The sequence below is a fragment of the Mus caroli genome, unplaced genomic scaffold, assembly GCF_978045245.1.
Source record: "Mus caroli unplaced genomic scaffold, Mus_caroli_1 scaffold_18, whole genome shotgun sequence".
In the NCBI taxonomy this organism is placed as follows: Eukaryota; Metazoa; Chordata; class Mammalia; order Rodentia; family Muridae; genus Mus; species Mus caroli.
The window spans coordinates 22689029-22703276 of record NW_028227273.1 but is presented as its reverse complement, the minus strand read 5'-3'; the positions used below and the strand labels follow the sequence as shown (position 1 = coordinate 22703276).

Genomic DNA, 14248 nt, shown 5'->3' with positions numbered 1-14248 from the left:
TCATCTGATGAAAGTGGTTTCTCTGGGAAAGCTTTGCTTCCTACAAACACGCGCTTCCCCTAAGGCCTGCTTGCAGCCATTGGGCACTTGGTCTAGTGTGTGGATTTCTATGTCTTCTGTCATAACAGAATTGTCTCTGTGTCCTGTGATTGTTTTGGGTAGGGACGCTTTGTATCCTTGTACAGTAGTCTGACGATTCTCCTCTCCTAAGCCATTTTTTTGTTTGTGTTTGCTATCTAAAACTGTTATATTTTTCTGCTGTCTAGTAAATTAGGGATTTGGGACTTTTAAAAGTTTGGGTGTTTGTAAACATTTTGGTAATTAGTGTCATTTATTGCATAACAAGGCTTCTCTTAGGCAAAGTACCCTTTGTCAGAGGACATTAGAGGTGACGTTTGACTAAATGTACCATGCCTTACTTATTATATCTGCTCTTGTACCAGGGGGTCAGCCCTGGGTAAAGGCATCCACTTGACTTCTTTCAGCCATTTTTTTGCTCCTGTTTCTTTGGAGGCTCAGTGAGGCCCGGGAGCCAGCTCTGTGGCTTCTCAGGATGGGCACAGACTGGCAGCATCTGCGTGGCTGCTAGCAGTGCCAGTGTGGTAGGGCTCATGCTTCCCTGGGCTGACGATACCATCCTCTGCCGACAGAGCCAAAGGGCCGGCCCCTCTGGACTTAGCCATCAGCTGCTACGTCAGAGTGAAGCCCTCGGGATGATAAATGCTGTAACAGCCAGGAGCTGCTGGTGGGATTGGTCTTCTGGTGTGGTTTTTAAAGTCATAACCACTTGAGCATAAATTTCAAACATTGTATAACTTAAAAGAGAATGGGCCATTGTTAAAGGTGACCAAATTAAAACCGTGTTATGGACTTATGTTTGAAGTGGGAGCTTCTGATGGTTCCATTTGGCTGTCCCTCTGTCCCTAAATGTGTCTCCTGCCCCCTGTGTGCCACCTGTGCAGCTCACCCTCTCAATTTGCCTGTTTATTAAAGTTACCTTTGCTGCCCCCAAAAACCACCCCCAAAACATGAATAAACATTGGCCTTACTATTTATCTTATGTGTTTGTATGTGTGTGTGTGTGTGTGTTTGTGTGTGTGTGTATGTACATGTGTTCAACCTGCATGTGTTTGTACATGTTCGGAGAGCAGAGAACAATCACAGGTGTCATTCTTCGGGTGCTATTTGCCATGATTTGAGAGAGGATCTTAGCTGGCCCAGAGCTTGCCTTGTAAGTGAGACGGCCTTGCCAGTGAGTCCCAGAGATCTGCTTGCCTGTGCATTCTCAGCCCTGGGATTATAAGCACAAACCCCTATGGGCTTTTGTGGTGGTGGCTTGTTTGGTTGGTTTGGTTTTGATTTGGTTTTTCACCTTGGTGTTGTAGACCTAACTCAGGACCTCACCCTTTGTACTGCAAGCACTTTACAGATCACGTTTTCCTCTATGGTACATGTACCATGCTTCATATTCACAAAGACTCCCTTTCCCCAGTCCTGAATCTGTTTAGACAAAGAAAGTCTTTTTATATAGACAGGAGGGAAGTTGCCCAAGGCTACTTCTGGTCAGTGGGAGCTCTTGACCCTGCTCTATTAATTCAAGAAAATTTACAGTGACCTTTCTGCCTCTTCGATAGACGCCAGTCAAAACAGAGCCCTCCCCACCAAGAACACAGGTCAGATGTATATTAAACTCTCATCAATTTTTTTTTATCCCATTAAATTTTAACACCCAGATCTCTATGTTCTGTTCTTTCATGGTCCAATCACCACCAGTAAGTTGCTTCCTTTCTCTGCAAGAACCCTATCCTGGGAGCTGCTCTCTGGTTGCTTCCGTAGTCGTATATGGAAGAGCAGTCCTCTGTTTCTTGTGCAATGTCTCTCAACACTGAACTTGTAAAATTAGATAAACTTTCTATAGCAAACATGGATTGCTATCAGGCTAAAAGGCTGTCCATGCCTCTGGGGCGCTGTGTAGCCTCCAGCTGAAATCTCATTATCTGCCTAAATTTGTTTACTAAATAAATGAGACAACCTATTTATTTATTATGTAGATTTAATTTGACGTTGACTTATTTACATGTCTATCAACACTCACCACCCTCTCTAACTCAGTATCCAAGCTGGCCTCTCTGACTATAACATGACACAATAAGAAATTAGCTTCGGTCTGCACAGATCTCCGAGTGTCAGTGGGCAGAATGCTAAAGGCAAAGCCAGACGGACTGTGGTGAGAGCAGCCGAAGTTCAAAGGAGAAAATACAAAACTCCCCAAACTCTGAAAAAAAATCCACCACGTCTAATCTTAGGCCACAGGAAAATGAGTCTCTGTGCAGCATCCCTCAGTCAAATCTAGCAGAATGAAATACGAGAGGAATAGTAAGACACAGTGAAAGTCTGGGCATGGTGGGAAGGCTTGTAATCCCAGTACTCAGGAGACAGAAGAAAGAGGAAGTCGGAGCTAGCATGATCTACACAGTGAGTTCCAGGCCAGCTAGGGCTGCATAGCAAGACTCTATCAAAATAGAGAGGAGATGGGGAAAAGGAGGAAGGGGAAGGGGGAGGGAGGAAGGGCAGAATGGAGAATAAGGAGAAAGAGGAGGAAGAGGAGAAGGATGGAGATATGAGAGGAGAGAGAGAAAGAGAGAGAGAGAGATGAAGAGAGGGAGAGAGGGAGAGAGAGAGAGAGGGAGGGGGGAGGGAGGGAAGGAGGGAGGGAGGGAGAGAGGGAGAGAGGGAGAGAGAGAGAGAGAGAGAGAGAGAGAGAGAGAGAGAGAGAGAGAGAGAGAGAGAGAACAAGCAAGCAGACAGCATAGCAAGGCTAACTATAGACTTTCCATGAATTGTTTCCGTTTTTATTGCATGTTAAGTGATACTCCATTTTCTATTGTTTTTCTGTTTATAAGGATTGAACCTCGAGAGGTGTTGTGCATGCTAGACAAGTACTCTTACCATGGAATGACTTCCTCAGCCTTACTAATTTGAAAGACTGGATTTCCTTGTGAATTTTTTTTTTTCTGAAGTAAACTCTGAGAAAAGGTGGTGGCTGGCTTATTTGGATCTTAACAGAACCTTGCAAAAATATTGACCAGTATTTTATATTCAGGCAAAGCTGGGCTAAACACCTTTAGAGTTGTGAGTGTTGGCTCTGGCTTCTGGAGGGATGTAGTACACACTGAGTGGCCACAGAAGGCAGTTGACAATTAGGGGTTCTCAGAACAAACTTTAGAAGAGTGGATTTTAGGGATGGAGTTACAGCTTATGGATAGAGTGCTTGTCTAGACAGGCTGGTTTCCATGCCCTAGAGCCCACCTTAGACGTAGCTGGATAATCAGGTTACTTTTCTGATTAGCCATTAGCATAGAGAAAACAGCCCACACTTAAGGACCACTGTAAGCAACACCACCTCCAACATATCCTGTAGCACTGTGCTATACAGGGCCAGGTCTCTTCAAGCATTAATATCAAATTGTTACTTGCTTGGTCTAGTTTTAGACCACACACATTTTAAAGCAGCCGATTAGATTTTGCTGTACATACATTGTGAATTTTGTAGGTGAAATCACTCCATGTTTTCTGTATGCAACGAGGGAAGCTTATAGCCAAGTATATAACTTGGTCTATCAGCTACATCATAGTATGTGACACTGTTTGGGGGTACTTAGAAGCTACAGGACAAATATTCTAGCCATATTTTCTCCTCTAGATTTCCTAAGTATCTTCATTTTACTCAATTATTCACATTTTAAATTTTAATTTTTAATATGCATGAACATATAATTTAAAATATTTAGAAGCAGGCTGGAAGATGGCATGTGGAAGATTTGGCTCACCAGCTAAAGGTGGTTGCTGCTAAGCCTGACAACCCAAGTTTGATCCCTAGGACCTAAATGGTAAGGAGAGGATGGACTTCTGTAAGTTGTCCTCTGACCTCCATGTGCAGGCTGTAGTGTGTGCTGCGTATATACATGTACATAACACATACTCACATATAAATACATATAATATTTTAATGTTTCAAGGTTATTCATTTATTTATTTTTGAAACATGATCTCATATATTCCAAGCTCAAATTGGCTGTGCAGCTGAAGATGACCTTGAACTTGTGATCCTCCTGCCTCCCCTTCCCATGTTCTAAGATTAAAAGTCAAATCACTATATCCAATATAGTCAGTTCTGGGGATGGAATCCAGGACTTTGTGTATTCTAGAAAGGCACTGTGCCAATTTAACTACATGTCTAGCACTAAATGTTTAGCACCAGTAACTGTTCATTGCAAATGATGGTGTAAGGAAAGAAAACTGAAGAATCAATTTTGATGTCAACATATGGAAAAAGAACAGTAACAAATAGTTAACAAAATAGTAATACCTATTATTACTTTATGGCAATTGTTCTGGCAAAGTTGAAACTAAAAGTATGTGAAAGTTTGTTTTATATTTCTTTAAATGTTTAATATTTTTTAAAATTAATATTTCTTAAAAATTAATATTTCTTAAAATGTTTAATTGTGTGCATGTGCCACTATGTAGGTATGTACCATGAGGGCATGTGCTCAGGCAAGCCAGAGAGGACATCAGAATGGATCCATTGGAGCTGAAGTTACAGGCAGTTGTAAGCTTCCCCGTATGGTCCTGAGAACCGAACTTGGGTCCTCTATGGCTCTTAATCTCAAGCCATCTCTCTGGTCCCTTGTTTCATATTTATGTACCCCACCCTCAGTAGATTCATGAGCATTTTTTGATATCATTTATATATATATATATATATATGCATTTTAATTGGGGGCTTGCAGTACATTTTTCAGGTTTTCCAGGTTTTTCTCTTTCCTGCTTGTTTTGGGTTATTTTGGTATTAGCAATATTGTTGTTAAAAATATTCCCAGAATTTACTTTTAGCTTCTAATCATTATCTTAGGATCAGTTCGTAAGAGTCACTTACTTGGCCTCAGTAACATTCTGGGGCTTTCTGTGAGCATGACATGAGTCTAGCAGCATAAGAAGTTTGCCTGCTTTATTTGCATCCTTGCTGGATTTATTGTGTTATCACTAGACTACTGATAACTTTGTAGCTGAAAATGGGTTGTTTTGTAATTATCCGGTTTGATGACGAGCCATCTCAATGACTTTTCATCCCCTGTCAATGCCTTTGATGGTTTCTTCTTTGAATTGTTGCTTTCTGTCGGTGTCCATTTTTCTTTGGGAGGTATTAATGCCTCTTTCTGATTTACATGAAGCTTTTTATGTGAATTCAACTACATCAATTATTTTTCTATTAGTTTTGAGAAATACATTTTGTGTTTCCATTATGTTATAATTTCTGGATCACAGGCTTTTAATCCTTATATAACCCGCTCAATAGACTTGTTAAGTTTAGTTCTTATCTACATCTGAGAATAATTATCTGCATACACATGTCAAAACTGCTTTTGTCTTTTAGACTTAACTATGTAAATTCAGCAAAAATCCATAATTAATCTTGGTGGGTCTAGGCATTTGTCAGTTTCAGGACATGGACTCAAAAGAACACATTCGTTTTCACAACATCCTCTGGGCCAGTGTATTGTTCTCTAGCCCCGGAACCAGAATCATCTGCAGCATTTGTTCGACAGGTTTCTTTGGAAGGCAGGCAACAGCCTAAGTGAATTTGGAAGGCATGTCTCCCCATTGTAAGGTCCATGTCCAGACCTCACTACTGTACATGTAGAGCTCAAACAAGTAAGCAAAGAAAAACAAAACAAAACAAAACAAAAACAAAACAACAACAACAACAAAAGAGGATGGGGATGTAAAATCCTTAAGTTGTTCCCAAAGTTTAGAATAACAACTTTGCAAGACTTTGGGTGAGTTCCAGACTCAATAGGGAACTGAAAGAGCCTTAGACTGAGGGCCCCATGAATGAGGTAGGTGTATGCTTACCTGCCCAAGATGGTGGGACCTGGCTCACTTCTGACCATCCACCTTTCTCTTTGTCACTCTATCCATTCTGAGAACCTCATCTTATTTGGAGTCTTTCTCTATAGGTGTTTGGTTAAATGCTATCCCAGGCCAAATGAAGTAGCTGTAACTAACCCCCATAGGAAGTGGATGGAATTGTCTTATGCTTCAGCCGTGGACATAGGAACCAAGTCCCTGGTCTTCCAGTGTAGCAAGCAGATCAATGTGTTCTGGCTGTTGCCTGATGTATGTTACACCTGTCTTCCATAACTGATTTCAGCCTGCTGCTTATTTTTCAGCACAACCCAAAGCATTGATTTCACAATGAAGGATAAAGCCAAGATGATATGGAGCCTGCTTTTCTGAGCAATCGTTCCTCCGTGTGCCCCTAGGAGAGTAAATCATGTATCTAGTAGATTGTGTCATCTCCTCCTCCACCTCCTCCTCCTTCTCTTCTTCAGTTGTGCTGAAGTCTATCTCTCTGCTGGGGTGCCCAGGGGCTTTCCACATGCCAGTGGGAGAGAAGGTTAGGAATCGGGGGTCTTTGGTCTATACTTCCCCTCAGGGCATCTATGCATCAGGCAGGAAGAGGAAGACAGAACCCAAGACAAACAGGATCCAGCAACTTGGGAGCCAGTGTTGAGAATACTGCAGGGGCTGGAGGAGAGAAAGCCCTCTTAGAGAGTATTGAGTGCAGTGCTTTAAGACAAAGGCCTGTCCCATGTTGATCACTAATGAAGCGGCCCTCTGAGATGATTCATGCTTTTTCATATTGCTTTCTTTGAGGGTGGATGTGACTGCATATACTTTATTCAAAATGAACCAGGGATTATATACTGCTTGGGGGAAGGACTACTCAGGAAGGGAAAGTTATTGGCTGAAGGCACAAGGCTATCTAGATACCTCTTTAGCATGGAGTAAAACTCCAGGTGTTAGTGCTACATGACCGAGTACCCATGGTCCTCAGAGAGGTGTCCTGATTTCATGTTCCAGAGCAGGTACAGTGACAGATAGGGAGTGCTTCATCTTCTGTTTTCCTCAAATCTCTGAGATTCCTGGGGTCTGAGCTCACTCAGCCTTATCAGTTCTTACACCTGTCTGTTAGCACGGTCCCACATACCCTACATTCTTTCTCTCCCTCCTCCTCTTCCTCCCTTCCTCCTCTTACAAAGACAAAGGACCTAGAGGAGGCTCTGGAAGCTATTTCTTTTTTTCAGTTGAGGCACAAGCTCAGCCACGAATTCTCTGGCCTTGCACAAACAAACAAACAAACAAACAAACAAACAAACAATATCACCTGCTTGGTTTTCTGAACACACAGAACTGTCGGGAGCTCCATTTCTCCCTTTGACATCTTTCATTCCCAATCTTCCATACGAATAACTGAAATGAGTGCTGGCATTGTTTTGGTCAACTTCCAAAACAAAGCTGAAAGATTCTGTGTGTGCTGCAGTCAATACTTTTTCATGTGCTAAAGATAACAGAATATAAAGAGTTTATTCCTTCCAAAGCAAGAATTTATAGCGATATCAAAATATTGATAAGGTGGAGGGGTGTGGGACTGAGGAAAGAGTAGGCAAACAGAGAGATAAGCTCTACAGTGTATGAAGAGGTTTATTATCTCTGAATCCAGCCCTCTCTCTCTGAATCCAGCCCTCTCTCTCTCTCTCATTAGCCTAAGAGAGCAATGAATGGATCCAGCAGTATTTGGATCAACGCATGAGCTGGCATTAGGACTGCTCACAGCTCACACTCAAGATGTTAAGAGGGAGAGACTCTCTGCGCATGCACTATATCCCCATTTGCTCTTAGAAAAGTGTCAACCAGGACAATAAGTTACACTGCTGTCCTGGTTATTCATGTTGAAGATGAAGAAGGATTGAAGTCAGTTCAGTCCCAAGTTATCCCAGAAGCTGGCGATCCCCTCCTGAAAAGGACCAGATAGTAAATATTTTGGGCCTTGCAGACCAGATGGCCTATGTTTAAACTACTCAACTCAGCTGTTGCAGGGAAAGTGTCCGCAGACAATATTAAACCAATGAGCTTGGCCGCGTGCCAACTAAATTTCATAGGCACAGAAATTTGATTCCATGTAATTTTCACTTGTCACAAAGCAGCTCTTTTCTTTTGATTTTGCTTCAGGCGTTGAGAGTGTCAAAACTAGTCTTCGCCTACAAGTCACCTTAGACTGCAGGCTGTCCCTGTTTGTGATCTGTCTCCTTCATGCACACACTAGGTGCTGAGACGTGGCCTGGTAGGTCTTGTTCTGTGCAGTACTGGGCTTTATTCACATTTATCAGCTACAGAAGACTGGGTTCTTTCGCTTTAACAATGCGATTCTTCTTTGCTAGCCTTTTGACCCACTTTCTGGAAATCTGAGAGAGGGAGTTTGATGAACGTGAGCACTCCAGGTGGGACAAACTGATGTCCTGATGTCTCAGAGCTGCCCGATGGGCCAAGGTGGTCAAGTTGGGATAACAAGATTTATAGGTTTGATTAAGTCACAGGTTTACCATACAGGCCTCTAAAAAGTCTCAGAAACCCAGAGCCCTCTGTCCTCATACTGTGACTGTAAATACATCCCAAGGGTTGGCGATCCCCAAGTCGGGCTCTATTCATGACCCACACTGCAGCACCTCCTCGTCACCCATATTCTGTCACCCATCAGACGAGGTGTCACTGCCTAGATCAAAGGATCTCATCACCATGCAGAGAACCTGCGTAAAGTATGTCCGTGTATTAGAACTGGCCACCAGGGAGCAGGCAGCCTTCCACCAGGTATAAACGCTTTGGGAGAATAGGAAACAAATAGCAAAGTGTCCTTCAGCAAGCTTGTCAACCTGCCAGTCTGAAATGGCTTTGGGGGTCATCATGTTAAAAGCTTCCAGTATAGGCAATAAGACATAATTGAACACATCACAGGAGAGTCAGCCCTGGACTGCCACCTGCCTAGATCAGTTTGCCTGGCTTGTCAGCAAAAGAGTTTTGTTTATTTTTTATTATCAACAATTTCATAATCTACAGGACAATGGTAGCTGGAGCATAGGATTCTGACCTGGAGGCATTTTAAAAAACAAATATATTCTTAACCATAAAACAATTGAATTATCTTGAATAGGACACTTGCGGCAGTTTTATTACATGCTAACTCCACAAAGACCAATCACCAATTTGAATTGTACTAATTAGTCAACAACATTCACCTTGCCTCATGGCTAGGTTCTGGGGTTTGCTTTCACTTGGACATCTTCAAAGGTTTTTGGTTTGCTTTGTTTTTATCCAAACTCATTTTCATGCTCAATGAAAATACTTTCTTTGACCAACCTTGTCAAACTCCTAGAAGTTCCACTAGCTCATCTGTGTATTTCCTTGTAAAATCCAGTTCTAGTAAGAACCTTGATCATCTAGCTTATTGAAAGCCTTTCCTCCTAAATATGGCCAAGCTGGGATCTTGCCTTTCCTCATCCAATGTCCCCATACGATATCTGCTGGCCCGGGTCTGGCTTTAGCAAAAACCAGACGGTTCAGCCAGGATCCCCTCTACTCTAATGTTTGGCAATATGAAAAAGAGATTCATAATGTTGTACCCACTGACCTGCTTCTTGGATATCTACACTACACCCAACCATGCTATATTGTGTGTTAGCCAAGCTTTTCTCTCTCTTTTTTTCTGCTGCAAAATACCATTGCAGCAGACTCTGTTCCAGTCTTTAATAAAATCCTCCCTACTATGCTTGAACAAAATGACATTGGATAATTTATATAACACAGCAGCCCCCAAACATAAACAAAATTTCAAAGTAATGTAAAATAAGATCACTGATCAAGGCCCTTGGAGTTACTCTGGCATCCTAAATTCTTTAATCTCTAGTGATTTTTTAAAATATCACTAGTAAGTTCATATATTTAACACTTGAACTTGGGACCTCAAAGGCTTAGCAATATGTCTCGGTAGCTGGCTTGGATGGCAAACAATGGTAATCTCCAGAAGGAATTGAGAAGAATCAGGTGGGAGGGCTGGAGAGAGGCAAGTGTGAGCCACCGCCTCCTCAATTACACTTCCAACCCGTGAAACATTAATGCTGATGGCCAGAAAGAGCGAAGAATGTAAAACACCAGAGGCACCCAGGTGAAAGCTGGGCTCTGTCAGAACACAAAGAGATGATAATAACAATCCCAGCACTCCAAAGCAACACCACAGAGACTGTGCTGGACTGGGCTTCGAATATTTCTTACTAAAGGTCAGAGAGAAGAGGGAGTTAGGGACCTGAGAAAGAAAAGAGTGGAAGAGAGACAAAGAACAGAAAGAGAAAGGGACACACACACACACACACACACACACACACACAATCATGTCTTCAACCAGTGTACCACAAGGGGAATCTATTTTGAAGACAGTATCTTTGCAGATGTGATTAGGTTTATCTAGACATAAATAAAAAGCAGAATATCTATAAGAAAGAGAAAAATAGATTGGAGTCACATCAACCCATGTAAGAAGGCACATGAAAGAGGCAGAAGTTGGGGTTCTGCTGTCCCAAACCAAGAACTCCAAGGACCACTGAAAGTAGACGTGGCAAGAACAGACTCTGCACTAGGGTTTCCAGAGGGAGTGTGCTGTTACTCACCTTGACCTTTAGAACCATGAGATGATTCTTTCTGTTTTCAGGAGCCAGTTGGGGTAATGGATGGTGGCAACCCTTAGAAACTAGAGATGCCCTTTCAGTAACACATATAGGAGAGACATATGAATTGGTACTCAGAGGTCTGGCCAAGTTGAGTGATAGGTTACTTTACCTCTGCATTTGGTTTTACATGCGGAGTGGAGGCTTTGGATAAAGCAAAGGGAAATTTGATCTGTGAAGGGTAATGGGCTATTTGGAAAAGTAAGGGACAGTGTCAGGATGTCAGAGTAGACCTAGAAAGGAAGGTGGATGAGGAGGATATCAGCTAAGGCTAAGCCACTGCTGATAGCTGAGATGAGAATCAGGCTGTGGAATAACCTGTGGCTTCTTGCCCTAGAAGAGTTCCCCTAAGCGGTGTGGGGATGGTCTTCACCTCAAAGGACAGTCATCCCTGTTTCTCCGGCCACTGTCTGCCATTCTGATGCTTGACTTTCAGAAATTACACAAGGACCTACAAGAGCTCCCTCACCTGAGCAGAGCAGAATGCCACATCTGTCTGAGAAGGAGCTCAGGGCTGTACACTTTGGGGAGACAGTAGAAAACTAGTCAACATCTTTCTTCTTAAAGGAAAGAAAACTAAAAACTCAATGATGGAAGAAGATGGCACTGGGTTAACTGGCAAGAAACCAGCGCTCAGATGTAAGAACCAGCAACTTCAACATCCATGAAGGTGGTTTTCTCTTTTCAATTCCTCTCATGCATCATGTGACCTTGACAAGATATTCCACTCTCAAAAGCATATTCTGGGCCACAGAGTGAAGGGCGTGGAGCAAAGGGCATGGCGGTTGGGCAGGTCCCGCTTTCAGAGTAGACTTAGAATCTTGACCACTTGTTAAGTGTAGCCTCTATGAAAATTAAAATATTCGTACTTAATTAAAACCTATGTTTCTTACTAGGGGTGACTGGATCCTAAGAGACATGTCCAGATCTGTATTTGAAGGTTGATACTTGGTATTGAATCTGCCTTGTGGAAATGCTATGGAATGGTGTGAACTGTGGATGCCTTCCCACCTCCACATTCAGCAAAGCCATGTCACTTGCTTAAAGGTGATCATGGGAGGATTACCTTGGAAAAGGGCAAACAGTATAAATGAGGCTTCCTTAACGTGTTACAAAGGTAGTCGTTAAACTTTCTCTTTGGGGATACAGGATAGAGTGTCTCTACAGGAGTGTGTGATTCACCATCTTTTACTTCTCTTGGGAAAATGCAGTAAAGCCAAGACCTGGTGTTTCTTTTAACATAAACAGGATAAAGCCAAAGAAGCCTGGGAAAATGGAATCCCTGCTTTTATATATATATATATATATATATATATATATATATATATATATATATATATATGTATATGCGGGTACCAAAGGAATAGGGTATTTACAAGTAGTAATTATAAATGAAATGGAAGCCATGCATCTAAATCTATCTTTTCAGACTATTCAAACATCTGGATGGAAAAGGAAAAAAAGAAATCAGTCCTTCACCCAGATGTCTGTTCTTTGTGATGCCAAGTAGATGAATACTTGAATATTGAGGTTATGTGAAGCATAGTAGCTCAATATCAGGAACCATCAAGATGATTTTTCAGTTTTCACTTTGGGCTTGGATATTTGAAAACAATTCCACTTTCGCTCAAGTAGTGTTTGGCTTTACAGGGAGCTAAGTGGGAAGCCAGGTCACCATATGGAAGCCAACATGTGTGGATGTGCTTGCTTGTCATATATAGAATTTGAAATCACTCTGGGATGCAGAAAAGGATACACCACGTGGGGTAAAGGGGGAGAGAGGAGATCAGAGAAGGGATGAGAGACAAACTTAAATAAAAGAAAAATTATCAAATTTTAACTCTTTAGGTGGAATAAATCTGAAAAGACAAAGTAGCAGCTAAGAAGGTGAATTGCAGGAAGTGTTTTCTGAAGTTGAGTGAACTCTAGGATGGAAGGGAGAGAGATGGGAAGCCTAGGAGATGGCGGTGGATGAAGATGAAGCATCTTGTGTATTGTGTGCCCAGCATCCTCCTGCAGAAGGCTGGAGTAAGCATGGAGAGTCAGCCCCCAGCTTCTCCATTCTTGGTCTACCATGAACAATCTAATTAGCCTCATCTTGGAAAGCTGCATTCCAAACTACTATCTTAGGAACAAACCAAATCTAGAAAGAACAATCCAAAATCACAAGGTGGCATTGCCATGAGCTGCTGTTTCTATTTTCTTCTTAGCATTGTTCTGTATTTAAAAATAGTTTACACATAGGAGTTAATTTGCAATAGGTAAGAACAAAAGGGTAGTTTCTTTATTTTAAAAATATTTGCCTACTATTTTTAAATTTGTATGTATGGGTGTCCTGAATGAATTTATGTGCACCAGGTGCATAGAGGTGTCAATGATGGCCAGAGGATCTCAGATCCCCTGGGATTAGAGTTATAGGCAGTTATAAACCACTTGATGTGGATGCTGGAACCAAACCCAGATCCTCCGAAGAGCAGTAAGTGCTAATAACTGCTGAGCCATCCTCCAACATCCCCAAAAGGTGATATCTATATATCCAGGACTGAGACACACAGCACACAGAGCACATACATACCATACACATATACTACACACACACAGCATACATATACACACACATACACACACACACACCATATATATATATGCAGAGGTAGAATCCCAGGACTGAGACAGGGGATGTTAAGTGTAGGGTCAGCACGGGCTACAATCTCAGACACTATTTTGGAAAAAAAAAGGGGGGGGATCAACACCAGCAAATAAAACACACATGTACACACATACACCACATGTATCAACACACACACACACACACACACACACACACACACACACCATACCAACATACACTACAAACACCCAAACAGGTATATCACACACACCACACGCACCAACAGACATACTACAGGCATACAAATAGGTATATCACAAACATACACACATACTACACACACCACACACATCAACACATACACACTACAGACACACAAGCAGGTATACCACACACATACACACCACACACACACATACATATCACATTACACATATAACACAATATAATACACACGCACTTCACACACACTACATACATACAGACCAACACACACCACTCATACCACACACACCCCACACAAACAGACATATACCATACACATATACACTACACACACACCACACACAGCACACATATACACACATACATACACTATACACATACATACACCATACATACACCACAAACACACACACATACATGAGAGAGAGAGAGAGAGAGAGAGAGAGAGAGAGAGAGAGAGAATATCCTTCCTCAAAGCATGATCTGAAATGATCAACCCTGAGCACAGCATCATCTCTATAGCAGTGTGGGCTGTTATTGGCTTCTGCTAGTTTGTTTTGGTTTTGTTTCTGGTTTCATTGACACTCTGTCTAGCTATTGATGTCTCAGATATTTAGCAGAGATTCAGCCTCACATCTCTTTGATTGGACCACCTCAGAGAAGAGCAATTTAGACCTGCAATTCTCAGTGTTCTCTGCCTCAGCTCCCTGATCCAACAGCAGCTTGACATGGCTTAGACTCAAAATGAAACTACATTTGGCTGCTCACTTTGTATTGGGGATTTCAGAATGCT

General features: G+C 42.0%; 1 protein-coding gene across 1 annotated transcript in view; it reads right to left on the bottom strand.

Moving 5' to 3' along the window:
• The window catches only part of Alk (ALK receptor tyrosine kinase), a 735816-nt gene that overhangs the window by 391216 nt on the left and 330352 nt on the right, over positions 1-14248 (bottom strand). The gene's annotated exons all lie outside the window — the stretch shown is intronic.